Source organism: Spermophilus citellus, assembly GCF_964194105.1.
Source record: "Spermophilus citellus genome assembly, chromosome: 9".
Classification (NCBI taxonomy): Eukaryota; Metazoa; Chordata; class Mammalia; order Rodentia; family Sciuridae; genus Spermophilus; species Spermophilus citellus.
The window spans coordinates 90,576,185-90,591,530 of record NC_138191.1 but is presented as its reverse complement, the minus strand read 5'-3'; the positions used below and the strand labels follow the sequence as shown (position 1 = coordinate 90,591,530).

The following is a 15,346-nucleotide window of genomic DNA, read 5'->3' as shown; positions in this document are numbered from 1 at the left end:
GAGCTATCAGAAAACCCATGGTATTCTTTTTAACCAGCAAGAGTACTGCAGGCTCAACCTCCTTATAGATTCATTTTCCTGGTTCATCATTGGATGACTGTGACAGGGTTGAAAGGAGACTGGACTTTGAATCTGGAGATCTGTGTTATAGTCCTGGCTCTGTCCTTAAAGAAGGAAAATAATTGATGCTGAATGAAACCCCCTCTGTTCCAGTGCTTTCCTAGACACTTTTCTAGTGTTTTCCCCATTTTCTCTACTTAGATGAATCTGAGCTGTAGACAGGTACCTAACACATATTCAGATATATTTATTCAATTAAGCTGATGAAAATGAAATCACTCTTCCTTTCTGGACTTCAGTGATCTCACTTGATCTCTAAGATTCTTCATCTATTTTTTCTCCTGACTCCCAGAAAGACTTCTACTATCTCAAAGAAATCAAGTCAGTGACATAAAATTTATATCATCCCACTTCACTTTCTTGACCCCTAGTGCAAGAAAGTTAAGTGCAAGAGAGATGGTGCAAAAGCAAGTCACCTGGATTCTCACCTTCCCCTGCCTCTGGTGGCCAAGAGACAGCACACGTGTATTCTGGCCCCAACTACAATCTGTGATGGAGGGCAAGTCATTGACAGGAAACACTGCAGTCCATTTCCTCACTGGAAATGAAGAGAATAAACATCTCATAACATGACATATTTGGAAATATTTAGAAACACACACATGTGTATTTTTGTCTTTGCACAACCACTTACTGAGTATCAACTGTAATCCAACTTTCGGATACAAAGATGAGTAAGACCCAGTTCCTGCATTTAAGAAGCTCATAATTGTGTGTGGTGGAGAGTGAAGAGTAAGAAGTAATCCTTAAGCAAATAAAGTTATAAAGTTCTTTGGGAGAGAAAAAGCAATTAATTTCATTTGGATGTGATTTTTTCACAGAATGCTTCATTAAAGAGAAGGATTACATTAACTTGGCCATGAAAAATGAGCAGAAAGTTTTGCAGCTTACTTCCTTTTTATATAACATTATGTCTACAATATTTATTTTAGCTATTATACAATATTTCATTTTATTAAACCATGCTTATTTTTATCTCCCCACTAAGCAACCGTTGCATTGCTACCATTTGTGCACTGTTAGCCTGCATGTCCCTGTACATGCTCTGAACTTTCGAGACCTTTCTCTAGCATGGACAATCACAAGCGGGAACACTGGTGCACTCCTTACCATGCATTGCCAAATAACTCCAGAGTAATACCATTATGCAAGCTATAGAAGCACATGAGGTTATGTGTTATTTGTAGATATATTTAAGTATAATAAAAGTGCACTATAAATGGTTACATACTGCCTTCACCTGGAGCTGACTTCTGAGGAGGGGGAGGGAAAGGGCCTTAGCAATACCAATATCTGTCAAAGCCAAGTGATGGCTATAGGAATTTCTGGTCCATGTTTTCTGTACTTTTCTGGATGGAAGTTTGGAATATTTCATAATTGATACTGTTTGAATTAGAATCCCTGTCACAGGCTGAGTAGTGGGGAGGATTAAGTCCAGCAGGCTGAGGGAACATCAGCAGAAACAGAAACATGAAAGTACAGCCTGTTCAGGAGCAGCATGTAGCGTGGCTTGGACTGCAGCAAAGAATTCCTGGGTGGGGAAGGAATGGGAGAGGCAAATGGAAGCCAGCCACATGGAGGTATCTGGACTTGATTCTGAAACTCAGGGGGGATTTCTGAAGCTATTAGAGGCCTGCAGGCCTCTGTGCATCTCGCTGGCCTCTCCCATCTATCTGGATGCCATAGACAAAGCACACTGACCGCCTGCCCTCCTATCCCTTCCTCCTCCTCACAAGACCCCTGACCTCTGGCGGGAAGCTGCAGCTCCAAGCTGAAGAGCAAGCAGCCAAGAGGTCAAGGCCCCCTCCATGGCAGCCCTCTGAGATGAGTCAGATCTGAGTTGCTAACATGGGAAATGCACATTGTCTCACACACACAGGTGTGAGAATTGGAGAATCTCTGAGCCAGCACCGCCCTCAGCTCAATGAGTTCAAACAATCCCCAGAGCCAGCAAGAAGAAAATTGTCTCATAAAACTTCCCATTGATTTTAGTTGGATCCTTATAAATTCCCATGAGGCCAGATTGCTTTTAGCATGATTAATATCCCTGCCTTCCCCAGGCACATTTATGCTTCTCTCTCTCTCTCTCTCTCTCTCTCTCTCTCTCTCTCTCTCTCTCTCTCTTTCTCTCTCTCTTTCTCCCACCCCCCAACGCACATGCATATCCACGCCACACACTCACACTCTCACGGTCGGTCACACACATGCCACCATCCTCTCCAGCAGGGACACGTGCACACAGAGAGACACACTGTTTCTGCATGTGCTTCTCACTCTCAAACACAGGGTTAACTGTTTCCCTTGTCAGGAAACTTCGGGTCTGTTTCCTTTTGTAATGTGTTTTTCACACTTATCTCAAACCTGGCGAGCCTCTGCCTCATGACCAAATTTTTCCCTTGAAAACACCCTGAGTTCACATAACCCAGAGCACCGGCCCCACATCAATCACAGAGCCCGATGACTGGTGGGTCAGCTTGAGAACCAAAACAAGCCGCTCAGCAGCTCGTTGTCTGCACAGTTGGGGCTTCCCAGGGTTCACGAGGCAAGAAGACACCCCTGGTGTGTCCCCACACAATGTAGTATAGAGCTGGGCCCAGAGTCACAGGGGGCTTCCAGACTTACAAAGGGGTAGGCAGAGCTCACCTCTTTGTTCAGGAAAATAAGGAGTCCAAGAGAGGCAGCACTCCCCAGCACAGGGCAAACTCCAAATGAACTTATGTGCAGAAAATGGGCCCAGAGGATACAGTTTCTCAGCAGATGCCAGCCTTGTTATTTTGGTGGGGAAATTAGTGCGTGTAATAAGGAGGGAAAACATCCGTAATCGTTCTTTCTTCAAAGGCACATGGCTTAGCGCAGACATTAGCTCACATTTACTACCATCCGGGAAATCCACTCCTCAGTCAACAAGTGCTCACTGCCAGGTACCACATGCTCTCTCCCTCTTCAAGTTTCCCCTCCCGGAGGCCTCCTATGCACTCCTCCAATTCTTAGTCTCCCTGTTAGTCAAGACCTACCAAACAGAGGCAGATGTCAGCTGGTTAGAAAGAACTTTCCAGAAGGCAAAGCTGTCTTTGAGCAGTAGGTACCAGTGGCCAGAAAAGTGGATGCCCATTCCCTGGGTCATGCACAGAGGGGTTTCCTATGTCTCCTGGCCCTCTAGGAGATTTCCAAGTCCCAAGCCTGGCCTTTGCCTGGTCCTTGCCTGCCACTCAGATGCCAATGGCCTCTCACTTCAGACCTCCTTCAGCTCATCTCACACCCCCACTGTCTTTGTATAGATCCTTTCTCCTAAAATACAGTGTATGAACTTTGAAAGTGCAAACTCAAAAAATGTCATTTTTCCATCTTCCCCAAAGTTTCTAGCACAGTGCTCGGCACATGGTAAATGCGAAATTAATTATTTGGTGGATTGGAGGACTTTGGAAAGGAAGAATGTGTTTAAAAAGATGGTCCTACAATGCCGGGTGTCTAAAAGTCAGACAACCCAGAATAGAAATCAGGTCAAAATCCTCCTTTATCATTGTGGCTGAAACCCCAAGGATGCAATGACCTTCCCTGTGTGTCAGGGCCATGCCCTAAGAGACATTCCTGGGCTCATCCTAATATGCTGTCTCTTTTACATAGCAAAGTTGGTAAGAGCAGGAAGAACAGGCTTGAGTTGTTGCCAATCATCTCTACTCGTGAGTCACTTTAGGGCTCACCTATATCATTTCTAATATAGGTATACCATCTATACTTCATACGGTAGTTGTAAAATTAGGTGATTTGTTGCATATACATCTGTTTAGAAATAGTGGCCAGTATTTCTCTAACAATAAATATGCATTATGTGCTAGGCACTATTCTAATTGCTAAAAATACCGCAGTGAACAAAAAGAGCAATCAAAAACAAATCCCTGTCCTCATGGAGCAAACTGTCAGGTGAGGTATCATCCTACATATATAGTGGTGGTCCTCTGGTTTTTATTATTTTATTTTATTATCACACTTTGTCTCCCCTATGGGCCGTATCTCCAAGACTGGCAAAGTTCCAGGCACATCATGGGCATTCAGTAAACAGCTTTTGAATTGTCAATGAACAGATGAATCCGTAATTGTAACATGGCCATATTCCTGTCAATGTCAAAATTATAGGCAACACGTACACAGCCCTGGCATAGGGGTTGATGTGTTCAGATTCAGTTAATCCTCATAGCAAACCCACCGGCAGGTATTAGGGTCCCAGACAACAGATGAGGAACGTGAGGCCGACAGAGGTTAGAGCCCTTGCTCAGGACACCTGTCCAGAATTTATGTTCATGCACGCTATCCCCCCTGCCTCTCAGTGGAACAAAATAGATCATATTCTAAAAATGCACCATGGACAATCTTTCCAGGAGGAGGAGGGAATCAGTCACCACTCAGACAATTGCAGCCACTCCTCACAAACCTGCCTGGCACCCCATCACCCTCTTCACCCATTTACTCAAAGCAGCAAGGTGATCACCCTAAGCAGCAGGTTTGATCTAGTCACCTGGTCACTTCCTTATTTAACCCCCCCTCACCCCAACCTCTATGAGGCCCTGTTGGCTTTAAAACATTCTTCAAAATATTTTCTCCTGCTGCACACATCAGGAAATACATTTTACATTCAGGCACAGTGGTGCACACCTGTAATTCCAGCAGCTTGAGAGGCTAGGGCAGGAGGATCACAAGTTCAAGGCCAGCCTGGACAAATTAGCAAGACTCTGTCTCAAAATAAAAATTTCAAAATAGGATAGGGCTGTAGCTCCATGGTAAAGCACCCCTGGGTTCTATTCCTATCACCAAAAAAAAAAAAGAGAGAAATATTTGACATGGAAACCCAGAACTCCTCCATGTATATGCATAGAACCAAAACAAACATTTCCAGAAACAGTGCTGTCCCACCAAAACCCTGTGCTAAATATCTTCTGTTTGCCCTTCCAGATTCACTGGTCCCCCAGCCTACCCTGCCCTACTCTGTATTCAAAGTATGCTTTGGCTACCTTAGTAGCTGTATGACTTGAGCAAGTTACTTACCCTCTCTAAGACTCAAATTTCCTCCCTGGCAAAAACTAGATTCATAACAATAACACCCAGCTTATAAAGGACTAAAATATATCATACCTATAAATTTCTTAGAGTATGCCTGGCTTATAGCCATTCTCTTAAGAAATGTTTGCCAGCATTAGTATTATTTTGAGCAAAAGAACAATAAATATGCCTTAATGTTCATTAAAGTATTTTAGTGCCTGGTTCTGACTTTGTATGGAAATGTACAGACACAGGACATGTGTCCACAATCTGTAGCGACACGACTTAAATGATTGTTTTAGAAATAAAGCCACCAGCCTGCTTGAGGCTATTTTTAAAATAAATTCAGATCGATGGCCCTATGAGTCCCAGTTGTCCCAAACTCCATGTTAGAAAGCAACTTTCCAAAGGAAGCTAACTTTGTTTCTGGTGGTTTTATGATTGCACAGAATCAAGAACCTTAGCCTGTGACATTCCTGACAGAGATGTACCTAGCAATTTGACTCAGCCACTGGGGAGGGAGGCAGCTCTGGTCTCTTGTTTTAAATTGTGCTTTTGCATAAAGCACAGCAATGACTTTTTCTTCTCTAGAACTCAAGATTATTCCCAAAAGGCAGGCACCCAGGTTAACAGCCAAGTCCTAAAAGGTGCCAAGGCAATCTATTAGGAAAAAAGAAAATTCCCATGTTATAAGTCACTTGGAAGGCAGTTTAATTATAAAATGTGTAAAGCTGAGTTTTAAATGTGAGGGGTCATACTGGCTGTTTCCTCCGACCCTTTGGAAAGTGTTAACTAGTTATCATTATATGAAATTTATGAATGTACAAGGCCCAGGGCTATTTATTATTTCTTAGGCTCCCCAACAATTCCCAGTTACACAGAGTTGATATTCACCATTTAGACAATCCAGTGCAGGGGAGGGAAAAGACTTGAATACCAATATTCGTATCGACAATCTGATCACCAAGTCACTCTTAGAGACCTGTTTAGAATCCTTTAAGAAATGTTTAAACTGGGCATTATGGCACCCACCTGTAATCCCAGCAACTCTGGAGGCTGAGGCAAGAGGATCACACGTTCAAGACCAGCCTCAGCAATTTAGCAAGGAACTAAGCAACTTGGCAAGACACTGTCTCAAAATTTAAAAATAAAATAAAAGGTGTTGGTGATGTGGCTCAGTAGTAAAGCCCCCCTGGGTTCAATCCGCAGAACCAAAACAAGAAGAAGAAGGAAAGAAACAGATATGTTACACAGCCACTCCCTTACCACTCACCTTCTCCCTCCTACCACTTCAAAATGTGAGCTTTCTTTCTATCTACAGCACTGCCACATGCACCAGGAGCATGCGCTCACATCTACTCCATTTTGAAAAAATAAAAATAAAAACAGTTATTACTGATTGCTTAGCATGATGTGTTGCTGTAGAGGACAAATCACCAAGTGTCCTGGGGAACTCACTTCACTGAAAAAAATGTGTGGGTGACAGAAATCTGAGCAGCCTCAGTATGCCACACTGGGAGGAGAGCTGACCCTGGTGGTGTGCTGGTCAGTGTTTAGCAACCAACTCTCTAGGGGACAGGGTGCCCAAATTTGTTGCTCTTACCAAGTTCTGTAATGTAAATGTTCTCTGCTTGGACAATCTCAAGCTGCCAAATTGATGTCACAGAAAAGAGTTAGAAAGTGCTTCCCCTTAGCTCACCATTGTATCGTACTTCTAACCATAGTTACAGTAGAGGTGACACCTTCAAGAGTAGAGATCATGATTAAATATCACAAAATAACTTGGAAGCAATGAGTTTTGAACTTTATTAAATTTGTTTTAAATACATTTTGTTTCATTGCAAATTGATGCAATTCATTTTTAAAGACCAGCTCACAAATTTCCTGCAACTTTTAACAGTAGACTCTCGTGGCAGTTGCAAGTCACTCCAGAGCACCGTGAGGTGGGTCCCCCTTGGACAGGGGGATGACCAGTGCATCAGCATTGGAGTGGGGACTTCAGGGATTGGAGAGGCCCGATGTGAGCTGAGAGCTTACTTGAAGCCATCTGGAGTGCTAAGAGTTAGCAGAGCCAGCCAAACCAATATTTACAGGGAGCTAAAAGCCAGGCACATAAGAGATAAACTAACACTAGACCAAGAGGCAGAGGTAGACCCCACAAAGATAATGCAGAGCAGAATTGAGCTTGGTCAAGGTCTTGGTCAAAGTGAGTGTAGGTCAGGAAAGTAAGGAGGGTTTTAGATTTGGATTGTGCTGCATACATCTGTGAGAGCTGCACTGCTCACATGTATTGATTAGTGAATAATTATGAAAACTGCCCAGGTTTATTGAGCATTTAATCTAGACCACCTATGGTTTTGCATGCTGTGTTAGCTACTTTTCTATCACTGTAACAAAATACCTGATATAATCAACTTATAATAGAAAAGGTTTATTTTAGCTCATAGTTTTGGAGTTTTCAGTCCATGATTGGTTGGCCTCATAGCTTTGGGCCTATGGCAAGGTAGTACAGTGTGGTGGGAGCAGACAGCAGAACAAAACTCATAGCTAGGAAGCAAAAAGAGAGAGCACAGGCCCAGGATCCCACCACGCTCTTCAAGGGGCCTTCTCTTGAAGATTCCACCACCTCCCAATAGTGCCACACTGGGGACCAAAACTTTCACAGGGATCACTAGGCAACATATAAGACCCAAATGACGGCACATGCTTTACCTCACTACTGACAGCTTCAGGTTACAGCTGCAACAGGCCCCCTGGCTTCAGAGGAACTCACAGCTGGATCTGCTAGATAATACAGGTGCCCGCATGCGTTGGGCTGGTTTAAAATTGCAGAAAGAAGGCAAACAATACATGAAGAGACGCTTCCAGGTGGAATAGATCCAGGTTTTCCAGATAAAGTTCAAATAGTTGGTACAAAATAATCTCTACATTCAAAGATATCAGTAGGCATTCCCTGGGCCGGGAGGAGAGGATAGTGAAGTCGTGGTTGATCTAAACTTTTGGTTAATTAGATACACTAAGAATACATTGGTGGAAAATACAAATGTAGTCCTTGACACTAGGGAGCTCCATTTTTTTTATTCCCCCTTTCTTATGTGCTACACCTTGGACTTGGTACTAACAACCATCCTTGCTTCCTGAATCTCTGGCCTCCAAACACAATCGCTTGATTCTCCTTGCTTCAAGGCCAGGGATAGAAAACGGGCTCCCCCTCAGACTCAGGCTCACCCACTACAGCCCAACCTACCCTGAGTCTTTGTGTGTCTGTGAGGGGATATCCTAGTCTGTGAGCTACTGGAAGTTCTCACACCTTTTTTTTTTTTTTTTTTTTTTTTTTTTTTGCAGAGGGCCTAGTACAGTGCCTGATTCAATAACCAGGTGCTGAACTGGACACCAAGGCTGCCTGAGCTGAGAGAAGGCTGTACGTTGTTTCTTGTTTGCTAGCCCTTCTCATGTTATGATTCACTGCCCCTCTTCCCTGAGGAAGTGCCCTCCTAACCCACAGGGATCCACAAATGCCTCACCAATGTTCCAAGCTGGCTGGAAGCTTGCTGTTGAGTCCCAGGTAGCGTTTTCCTGGCAGTTTTGTCTCTGGGTAGCTGGTTCACGTGAGGAAGAGCCATTACTGGGTACACGGTGCTTCAGGGCAGTGAGTGAGCCAGTACCACGGCTGACCCGGGAAAGTTCCCATGAATTCATTTCCCACCCCCAGTGATGCCCTGGCCGCTAACCCACAAGAGGGGCCAGGTCTGTTTTCAATTAGGACTTTCAAAAAAAAAAAAAAGTGTTTTTAAATGGCCTGTAAAAATAATCCAATAAAGGCCCCAGAGGTGTGAGCTGTTGTCATCATCCTGTTTGGAAAACGTCACTCAGAATGCACCCAAAGGCCAGAGAGGGAGGTGGTGACGCTTTAAAAAAAAATTAATTTGTGAAATGAACCTGTAGGATTAGTTGTCCCCCTTTGTGCCCAGCTTTAATATGTCCTCGACCAGGGAAATCTGAGGCTTTGGATTATTAGCCCCGATGGATCACGTTACTGTTTGGCTCTGCAGAAATCACACTTTTCATTTTGCCTTTAATCCTAAAGGTCACGGGGAAGGTCAGCCCCCAACACAAATGATACTTTGTGGTCTTACTTTCAGACAATTATCAACTCATAAATCTTGGTCAGATGGTAATGAGAGTGCGAGGAATAATTGAATTCAGTCCAGACTCCCCGTGTCAGAGGGAGGGGTGAGCTGGGGGGTGGGGGGAGAGGGAGGGGAGGCCGAGGAGGGGGAGGGGAGGCTGAGGAGGGGGCTCCAGGGCTGGGGCCAGAAAGTCTCCTGTCCAGTCACCGATTGTCTTTGTTGAACGGTGGCATTTTGAGGTTTGGCATTTTTGAGTGAAGCCATTAAAGTTGGTGATGGTCCAGCAGAGCTTAGAAAACAGAGGGTAGGAGCTAAATAAGCGCTCAGATCCAAAGGCAACTAGTAGGAAAGAGCAAAAGACTAAAAAAGGGGGATTTGGGGGTTAGGTGCCAACTTGTCCCAGCTCAGCCAGTTACCACACCGTGAGTCCCTGGGAGACCCACTGAACTTCTCAAGGCTGAGAAGGGGCTGCTGTTTCCCATGTGGCAAGATTGTCCTTAAGGGTCAGATGAGGTAGTCTACCGAGACATTTAAAAAGTCATAAAAAGAGACAATATTCTGAAGTAGGTTACTGTGTTTTAATTAAGCAATAATAACTCTGATGAAAGTATCCTGTGGCCATTCCAAACATGTCTAGAACTCAGCCCTTCTCACCAGCCACCATTCCCATCCAGGTTCAGCCCAGCGCATCAGAATCAATGGGTCTTTCTTTCTATGAGTGCCCCTCCCCAACAATCCAGCCTCATTCTAGCATCTAGTCATGGTCCTTTTAAACCTGTCATGTGATTCTTCTGATCAAAACCCTCCAGTGGGGCTGGGGTTGTGGCTCAGTGGCAGAGCACTTGCCTAGCATGTGCGAGGCACTGGGTTTGAACCTCAGCACCACATATAAATAAGTAAATAAAATAAAGAAATTGTGTCCATCTACAACCAAAAAAAAAAAACCCTCCAGTGGTTCCCCATTTTATACATAAGCAAAGGTCCCAGGGTCAGGATTACCCACAAAATGCTGCAAATTTTGGTGCCCATTTTAATCCTCCCTGTCCTCACCTCCCATTGCTCCTCCAGTCCCCCTGCCCACCCCCATTGCCCCCCACGCTGCAAGACACTCCCCTTCCCATGGCCTGGGATACCCATCACGCAGACACCCCCAGGGTTGGTATGTCTCTCTCCTTCCACTCTGCTCTGACCTCACTTTCTCTGACTGCTCTATTTACCTACCTCACTGGTTAAATTTATTGCCTGTCTTCCTCTACTAGAATATATGCTCCACAAAGACAAGAATTTTTGTCCCTTTTCTTCATTGTATCCTAGCTCCTAGAGGAAGGCCTGGCATAGACTAAGCACTCAATATTTATCAAACTGAAATGAAAACTTGATTCCTATCTGACTAGAGCTCTCAGTAGTGAGACTGTTGAGATACTGAATTGCCTAACAACGCAACCCAACCTCCTCAACTATCCTTCTTGCATCAAGGTTAGATAAGTGCCTGATTCTGTCACCTGTGTGCCCAGCCATGTGCTCAGCAAGGTAGCATGCACCATAGCTGATCTCGGATTTATTGTCCTGTTGGCTCTGCCCAGTTTGAAACATCTGGATCTACCAAGGGACACATCTAAGCCAGCTGTCCAAGATGTCAGAGTGAACTACAGGACAAAAATATATTCTTGGTGGGAAGGAAAAGAAGGTTTGCACCACTGTGCCCTCTTCACCAACCTGGCCTGCACCTATAAGAACCTGCTACAAATGAGTACTTAGCTGTCAGCACCAATAACAGGAAGGGAGTGGATCAAATGATTCTCAGTTGGAAATAAACATTTTTTTTTCAACACCAAGCTTTGTAAGTTAACACATACCTTACACAGTCATACCATTTTATAGTGATGCTCCAAATATAGTTTTATTTCATCCTTACTCCAATTTGATAGGTGTTATTGTCATCTTTATACCATAGACAAGGAAACATAGTGATTCCTTGGCAGAGCCATGGCTTACACCTTCTTTTGGATGTCAGTGAATTTCGCTTAGCTGGTATGAACAATGACAACAAATATCCTCTGCTTGATGTTCCACATTTTAGAATTCTGCTGCAACAATGTCCCTCCATCTTGCTTACTCAGCCCCGCCAACTAGAGTGAAGGCTATTTGAGTGCCACAGTGTATCTCCAAGGGCCTGGCACAGATCTTGGCACAAAATAGTTCTGCAACATTAGCAGCAGATACAGTGAGAAATAAATAAATGAGTAACTATAGTAAAGAAGAAATATACTATAGTAAGTATAGTATAGTATAATATAGTAAATATATAAATATAGTAAAATATAGTATAGTAAGTATAGTAAAGAAGAAACCAAAAGGATGCTGAGAAAGAGAATGGCTTTGGTAAAGGTGAGCTACAATGGATAATGTAGCCAGGGAAAGCACCTTTAAGGAGTTCACATTTAATCTGAGACCCAGTAGATGACTATTTGCTCCCTGGTGAGTGATCTTGGCAAGATGGAGATAAATAATAGCTACCTGTATGTGTAGAAGCAAGAGTATGTGTCCTGAGAACAGGAGGTTCTAGAAAAGAAAAGTGTGCCAGAGGATAAGAATGGAGCCACACATGCTCAGTTGTTCAATTTTTGCCTTCCATTCAAAGGAATTTTATTGAACATCTACTATGTACCAAGTTGTTCTAGGCACTAGAGCTATAAATAAGACTCATGGAGCTGATATTCTATGCAGGAGACAGGCATAGATCATTAAACAAGTAGTATGTAAGTGACATCTGCTACAAATATAAACTAAATAAGATAAGGAGATACAGTGTGGCAGGGAAAGGAGTAGGAGAAAGTTTGACTATCAGATGGGGTCAGGGAAGACCACACTCAGGAAGGGGAATTCCTGTAGAGGCCCACATGCCAAATTTTGAGAGGAGTGGGTGAGATTAGAAAGCATTTCAGCAGAAGCAACAGCAAATGCCAAGACACTGAAACAAAACCATCTTGCACATGCTCCCTCCTCCAAGAGAGATGAGGGGAAAGTTCATTATAGAAAAGTTAGAAGGAGATTATAAATGCTCACCATAAAATTTAAATTTTATTTGCAGTTTAATTCACCCAGAAAAGGGGTTAGAGAAGGTCAGGGAAGAAACAGAAGCACCAATCCAAACCACTGAAAGTGGGAGAAGGAACTTTAGCTTAATTATCTCTGCACCCCAGAGCCTGTTACTATGTCTGGCACAGAAAGTCTTGTTGGGTTGAATATACTCAGTATAAATGAGCAATAAGAGAATGTTGGGATCAAGAAAGTCTTAGAGAAAAGAGAATTTAGAATCTTAAATGGGAATTTTCTCTTTGTTTCATTCATAGTGTTTTTCAAACATATAGTGATATCATGTCCCTGGGACTATGAAACACCTTATAGTTAGTTTATCAACCCAGGATAAATTGACCACAGAAAACAATTTTTTAAATTTGCTCCACAATAAAAAAAAAAGTGATTATAGTACATGAACTGCAGGTTTGGATCTCTCCTCCAGCACATCTGTGCTTTGTGACCTTAGACAACTTATTTACCTCTCTGTGTTTCAGTTTCCTCATCTGCATAATGGAGATCTTAATAGGAACTAGCCCATAGGTTGCTGCCAAGTGTGTTAACCTTGATAAAGCACTCAGAACCATGCAGAGCACACAGTAGAGAGAAACAGCCAGGCATTGCCTAACGACAGGGACATGTTCTGAGAACTTGTCATTAGGCAATTTCATCCCTGGGTGAACACCATGGTGTGTATGTACACAAACTAGATGGCGCAGGTCAACCTCTGGACCGACCTGGGCTCTCGATGCAACGATGCAACGATGCAACGTGGTACAAATGAGATGTGGGAACTGCTTCCTGCACAGCACAGCATGCTGCTCTGCAGGAAGCCTTTTCGTAAATAGAAGGGATGCACTCTAACATCACAATGAAAAGTCTAGTACAGTAAATGCCTAAAGCAGTGAATCAGCTGGGTGTTATCATAGTCAAGAATTATGCCCTGCATGTCGCTCTAGGTCATGTCACCGCAGACACGGGAGGAACGCATTGCAGTAGGATGTGAGCACTGCCATGACGTCACCAGGCAATGGGAATTTTCAGCTCCATTAGAATCTTATGGGATGACCGTCACTTACGTGGCAGTCATTGACCGCAGTGTCCATGGTGAAAGGTCATTCTGCAGAGCCTGCCTGCAGGACCACCCCCGCTGCCGCGGCTCCTGCTGCTGCTGCGGCAGAGGTCTCACAGACCTACCGTCCCGTGTTTAATCCATTCCAAGATGAACATTCTTGAAAACGGTTTCTTAGCATGGGAGATATAAAGGAGAAATGATAAGAATAAATAGTAAATAGGAATATGCAATACAATAATTATACATTCCTCCCCACGGTTATGATTTAGATATGCGGTGTCCCCCCAGCTCCTGTGCTAATGCAGGTATGTTCAGAGGTGAAATGACTGGACTGTGAGAGCTGTCAGTCCATGCTACTCTGAATGGACTCCCTGGTGGTCACTGTAGGCAGGTGGGATGTCACTGAAGGAGTGGGTCACTGGGGGCGTGCCCTGGAAGGTGAATCTTCCCTGTGGCCTTTTCCCCTTCCTCCCTCTGCCTCCTGGTCACCATGAAGTGAGCATTGTTCCTCTGCCATGCCCTTCTGACTCACCTTGAGCCCGGGGCAGCTGGTTCAACCAGCCATGGACTGAACCCCTGAAACCGTGAGTCAAATGAACTTTTTCTCCTCTGAGTTGTCCTTGTCAGGCATTTTGGTCACAGCAACAAAACTCTGACTAATATAGCCATTAATGTTATTTTAGAAATCCAAAAAAGAAGCTAACTTAGTTTTCCCACTTGATCCACAGCTTTGAAAATTCTTTTTATCTATTTGACTGAGGACCTTGGGATTTTTAATGGTACCCAAGATGGGAAGTTGTCAAAATAAAGATAGGGCCTTATAAAATGAATACAGTAACAAGTATTGGTGGGAATGTGAGGTTGAAACCCTCACTTGTTGCTGGTGGAAATGTAAAGTGGTTCAGCTACTTTGGTAAATAGCTGGTGAGTTCCTCAAAATTATCATTTGCCCAACAATTCCACTTTTAAGTATATACTCAAAAGAATTTAAAATGCATAATCATATTTTAAAAACACATGCTTGAGTGTTCATTACATTATTCTTCATAATAGCCCAAATGTTCATGAGTTGGTAAATCGATAAACAAAATATGGTCTCTCTATACAATGGAATATCATTCAGTTATGAAAAAGAATGAAGTACTGATACATATGACAATGTAGATAAACCTTAAAAACATTACGGCAAATGAAGGAAGCGAGTCACAAATGATTTTACTTACGTGAAATGTCCAAAATAGACAAATCCACAAAGATATAAAGTAGCATAGTGATTATCAAAGCCAGAGAATCACTACTAATGATTCCTTTGAGAGACAATGGAAATGTTCAGAAATTAGATAACAGTGATCATGGCACACCCTTATGCATATTCTAAAAACCACTAAATTATTCACTTTAAAAGGTAAAATTTTGGGCTCAGGATATGGCTCAAGTGGTAGCGCACTCGCCTGGCATGAGTGAGGCACTGGGTTTGATCCTCAGCACCACATAAAAATAAAAGTGAAGATATTGTGTCCATCTAAAACTAATAAATAAATATTTTTAAAAGGGTAAAATTTTGTGATATGTGAATTATATCTAAAAAAAAAAGAAGAAGAAAGAAAGAAACTAAGTATTGTCAATTACATCCCTGTCTCCAGTCTTTCGTATGTAGTTTTCATTCTTAGTCTTCTCCTGCCGACCCTGAGGATGTGGACACAGAGTCGTGCATGTTGATTCTTACATATCAGCTGTGGCATGCGTAATCTTCACCCTAAAAATGAACAAACCCAGAGTGGTGATGTAGATGACCAAAGTTGTGCAGCTAACATGAGATAGGGCTGGGACCAGATCTATCTCAGTCTAGTGCTCTTCCTAAAAAGAACACATGGTGAGAGAAGCTCCTGTGGCCACTGAAGCACTGGGC

At 43.2% G+C, this 15,346-nt stretch overlaps 1 long non-coding RNA gene across 1 annotated transcript in view; it reads right to left on the bottom strand.

Moving 5' to 3' along the window:
• Positions 1-536: 536 nt before the first annotated feature.
• Positions 537-15,346, bottom strand: part of LOC308655926 — a 34,987-nt gene continuing 20,177 nt past the window's right edge. Inside the window, exons 2-3 of the long non-coding RNA XR_014023542.1 lie at positions 13,442-15,193; positions 537-658 (exon numbers count right to left, since the gene is read on the bottom strand). This is a non-coding gene — a long non-coding RNA (uncharacterized lncRNA). The remainder of the gene's footprint in view (positions 659-13,441; positions 15,194-15,346) is intronic.